Source organism: Phoenix dactylifera, unplaced genomic scaffold (genome assembly GCF_009389715.1).
Source record: "Phoenix dactylifera cultivar Barhee BC4 unplaced genomic scaffold, palm_55x_up_171113_PBpolish2nd_filt_p 002438F, whole genome shotgun sequence".
NCBI classification, from domain to species: domain Eukaryota; kingdom Viridiplantae; phylum Streptophyta; class Magnoliopsida; order Arecales; family Arecaceae; genus Phoenix; species Phoenix dactylifera.
In genome coordinates, this window is record NW_024069656.1 from 12,501 (window position 1) to 17,500 (window position 5,000).

Sequence of the window (5,000 nt, forward strand, 5' to 3'; positions counted from 1 at the left end):
CGGCTTCCTCCGTCGGCCCTCCCGGGACGCGCGACCCGTGCGACCGGGACGCGCATCCCGTGCGACCGGGACGCATGTCCGGGCCGTTCCCGTTTGCAACGCTCCTCGGTACTTTGGAACGCTTGGGGTGGGCTTTGGGCGGATGCCCCGCTGGGGTGGTAGGGAGGGGGGGCTGCTGCCGCCGCGGCGGGCCTTCCGCTCCACTCCGCACAAGCCCGCCGTGGGCACTCGCTGCGGGCGTGCCCGGCACCGTTCGTCCTCGAGGGATTCGGCCCGTCGGCTCGCTCGGATGGGCCACGCGCAGCGGGCCCACGACGGAGCCGGCACGCTCCTTCTGCTGGCGCGGCGCTCGGTCTACGCCTCCGGCCGGCCGTTGCGGCGGCCGTGCACGGCGCTTCGGATCGGTCGGCCCGTCGTCCCGTCCCTGACGAAGTTTTCGCGGCCGCGCGCGCGCGGAGTTGGATCGGCCTTACTTGGTCCGATCCTTCGCCCTCGCATGTTGCGTGGGCTCGGTCCCGTCCCGTTCGGTGAAATCTTTGTCCGCTCTGGTGCGTCCCTGTGGGTTCCTTTGTCGGTTTTGCGGGTTCGGCCGGGCCTTCCGTGCCGGCCCGTCGGCTCGCTCGGATGGGCCCCGCGGAGTTGGCCCACGACGGAGCCGGCACGCTCCTTCCGCTGGTGCGGCGCTCGGTCTATTCCTTCGGTCGGCCCTTGCGGCGGCCGTGCGCGGTGCTTCGGATCGGTCGGCCGGTCTTCCCGTCCCTCATGAAGTGTTCGCGGCCGCGCGCGCGCGGAGTTGGATCGGCCTTACTTGGTCCGATCCTTCGCCCTCGCATGTTCCGTGGGCTCGGTCCCGTCCTGTTCGGTGAAATCTTTGTCCGCTCTGGTGCGTCCCTGTGGGTTCCTTTGTCGGTTTTGCGGGTTCGGCCGGGCCTTCCGCGCCGGCCCGTCGGCTCGCTCGGATGGGCCCCGCGGAGTTGGCCCACGACGGAGCCGGCACGCTCCTTCCGCTGGTGCGGCTCTCGGTCTACGCCTCCAGCCGGCCCTTGCGGCGGCCGTGCGCGGCGCTTCGGTTCGGTCGGCCGGTCTTCCTGTCCCTCACGAAGTGCTCGCGGCCGCGCGCGCGCGGAGTTGGATCGGCCTTACTTGGTCCGATCTGTCGCCATCGCATGTTGCGTGGGCTCGGTCCCGTCTCGGTGAAATCTTGGGCCGCTTTGGTGCGTCCCTGTGGGTTCCTTTGTCGGTTTTGCGGGCTCGGCGCCGGGCCTTCCGCGCCGGTCCGTCGGCTCGCTCGGACGGACCGTGCGCAGGTGGTCCCCGACGGAGCCGGCACGCTCCTTCCGCTGGCGCGGCGCTCGGTCTATGCCTCCGGCCGGCCCTCGCGGCGGCCGTGCGCGGCGCTTCGGTTCGGTCGGCCGGTCGTCCCGTCCCTCACGAAGTTCCTGCGGCCGCGCGTGCGTGGAGCGGGATCGGCCTTACTTGGTCGGATCCGTCGCCCTCGCCTGTTGCGGGGGCTCGGTCCCGTCCCGTTCGGTGAAAGCTTTGCCCGCTCTGGTGCGTCCCCGTGGGTTCCTTTGTCGGTTTTGCGGCCTTGGCGGCGGGCCTTCCGTGTCGGCCCGTCGTGGGCCCGCTGCGCGTCCGTGCGCGGCGCTTCGGATCGGTCGGCCCGTCGTCTGGGTCCCTTACGAAGTTTTGCGCGACCGCCCCTTTGTCGCCGGTCCCCTGTTAGGGCTGACCGAGCCCTCCGTTCGCCCCCTGGCCCGTCGCATGGGCCCCCGGCGCCTCCGCGGCGCCCCACCGAAAACTGTCACGACGCGCATCCAGCGCCGACGAGGTCGCAGGTTACGTGCGGCAGCCGGGGGGCTAGGCCGAGCGGCGGCGGGCCCGCCCGCGGACGGGCGCGGGAGGAGCGCAGCCGGCACGCGGCGCGGAGCGGCGGCGGCATGCCGCCGGGCGGCCGTCGGCTCAACCGTGCCCGAGTCCCGCGGGCACCGCGTCGCCCGGCCGGCGCGAGCGGCGGCGGGCCCGCCCGCGGACGGGCGCGGGGAGGAGCGCAGCCGGCACGCGGCGCGGAGCGGCGGCGGCATGCCGCCGGGCGGCCGACGGCTCAACCATGCCCGAGTCCCGCGGGCACCGCGTCGCCCGGCCGGCGCGAGCGCACGAGGGCGGGAGGCAACCGGGCGGCGCCTGCGGAACCGGATGCGACGGCCGGCGCGGCACGGCCCGGACGGGTCCGCACCGAAGACCAGCGCGGTGCGGATCGACCGCTGATGAGGTCAGAGGTTACGTGCGGCAGCCGGCCGGCTGGCCCGAGCGGCGGCCGGCACGCGACGCGGATCGAGCGGCCCCGACGGCTTGCAGCCGGGCGGCCGACGGCTAGGCCGTACCGGAGTCCCGCGGTCGTTCGGGCGAAGGGGCGCATGCTGCGGGAAAGGCCTGCGGCGGCGAACCGTCCGCCCGGCCGGCCAAGCCTTCCGCGGCGGCGCGCACGTGGCGGCGCGGCCGAGATGACCGAGCGAAGCCCCGGCGATGGGCGGCGCGCACGTGTCCGTGCGGCCGAGATGACCGAGCGAAGCCCGGGCGGCGCCCGCCGTGCGCCCTGCCGGATCGCGCCTTCCGCCGGCGCGCAACGCCGGTCCCGCGTTCCGGCCGCGGGAGAGGCCTGCGTCGGCGAACCGTCCGCCCCGCCGGCCGAACCTTCCGCGGCTGCGCGCACGTGTCCGTGCGGCCGAGATGACCGAGCGAAGCCCCGGCGACGGGCGGCGCCCGCCGTGCGCCCCGGCGGATTGCGCGGCCCGCCGGCGCGCAACGCCGGGCCCACGTTCCGGCTGCGGGAAAGGCCTGCGGCGGCGAACCGTCCGCCCCGCCGGCCGAACCTTGCGCGGCGGCGCTTACGTGTCCGTGCGGCAGAGATGACCGAGCAAGCTCCGGCGATGGGCGGCGCCCTCCGTGCGCCCCGCCGGATCGCGCTGGCCGGCGGCGCGCAACGCCGGACCCCCGATCCGCGTGCGAGCGGCGAGCGTCCGGGCGGGCCCCTTTCGCAACTTCCCTCGGTACTCTAAACACCCCTTGCCTCTCGGTCTTCCCCCCGACCCTCTCGGTATTTGCTCGGATATGTGCATGCATCGTCCCTCGTCGCCTTCGGTTATCCTCCCCGGGGTGGGCTTTGCGCCGACGCGCCAACGGGGTGGTAGGGGGGCTGCAGCCGCGGCCGCCGCGTTTCGCCATCCGCGCGTGCGCCGCCGGATCCGAGTGGAGGTCGCGGGCGACTCGTCGATGCTTGTACTAGGGGCGCATGCCGGCAGCCCCCCGCGGGGTGCGGGACCCCCGATCGGCGTGCGAGGGACGGGCGTCCGGGCGGGCCCCGTTTCCAACTTCCCTCGGAACATTAAAACCCCCCGACCCCCTCGGTCTTCGCTCCGGCCCTATCGCTATTGCTCGGATATGTGCATCCACCGTCCCTCGTTGCCTTCGGTGATCTACCCCAGGGTGGGCCTTGCGCCGATGCCCCGATGGGGTGGCAGGGGTGGGGCTGCCGCGGCCGGCGCGTTTCGGCATCCGCGCTTGGGGGCTCGGACCCGAGTGGAGGTCGCGGGCGGCTCGTCGATGCCTGCACCGGGAGCGCATGCCGGCAGCCCCCCGCGGGGCGCCGGACCCCCGATCGGCGTGCGATGGACGGGGGGAGGGGCGGGCCCGGTTTGCAAATTCCCTCGGTACTTTAAAATCTCACGGCCCTGTCGGGGCTCCCTCCGGCCCTATCGCCACTGCTCGGATATGTGCATCCACCGTCCCTCGTTGCCTTCGGTTATCTACCCCGCGGTGGGCTTTGCGCCGATGCCCCGATGGGGTGGCAGGGGGGCACGCTCTAGGCCGTGCCACGGGGCGCGGGCGCCGGCGCCGTACGTCCCTCGCGGCGGCCGTGAGCGGCACCTCGGCTTGCTCGGTCTGTCCTCCCGGGACGCGCGACCCGTGCGACCGGGACGCGCATCCCGTGCGACCGGGACGCGTGTCCGGGCCGTTCCCGTTTGCAACGCTCCTCGGTACTTTGGAACGCTTGGGGTGGGCTTTGGGCGGATGCCCCGCCGGGGTGGTAGGGAGGGGGGGCGGCTGCTGCCGCGGCGGGACTTCCGCTCCACTCCGCACAAGTCCGTCGCCTCGCGGCGGGCGCGCCCGGCACCGTTCGTCCCCGAGGGAGCCGGCACGCGCCCGCCGAGGCCCCGGCGCATGGGCGCCGCCGCCGGCCGTCCGCGCGGCGGCCGTGCGCCGGCTTCCTCCGTCGGCCCTCCCGGGATGCGCGAACCGTGCGACCGGGACGCGCATCCCGTGAGACCGGGACGCGTGTCCGGGCCGTTCCCGTTTGCAACGCTCCTCGGTACTTTGGAACGCTTGGGGTGGGCCTTGGGCGGATGCCCCGCCGGGGTGGTAGGGAGGGGGGGCTGCTGCTGCCGCGGCGGGACTTCCGCTCCACTCCGCACAAGTCCGTCGCCTCGCGGCGGGCGGGCCCGGCACCGTTCGTCCCCGAGGGAGCCGGCCCGCGCCCGCCGAGGCCCCGGCGCATGGGCGCCCCCGCCGGCCGTCCGCGCGGCGGCCGTGCGCCGGCTTCCTCCGTCGGCCCTCCCGGGACGCGCGACCCGTGCGACCGGGACGCGCATCCCGTGCGACCGGGACGCGTGTCCGGGCGGTTCCCGTTTGCAACGCTCCTCGGTACTTTGGAACGCTTGGGGTGGGCTTTGGGCGGATGCCCCGTCGGGGTGGTAGGGAGGGGGGGCTGGCGCCGCCGCGGCGGGCCTTCCGCCCCCCTCCGCACAAGTCCGTTGCCTCGCGGCGGTCGTGCCCGGCACCGTTCGTCCCCGACGGAGCCGTCGCGCGCCCGACGACTTTCCGGCGCACGGGCGCCGCCGCCGGCCGTCCGTGCGCGGCGGCCGTGCGCCACTTCGGCTTCGTCCGTCGGCCCTCCCGGGACGCGCGACCCGTGCGACCGGGACGCGCATCCCGTGCGACCG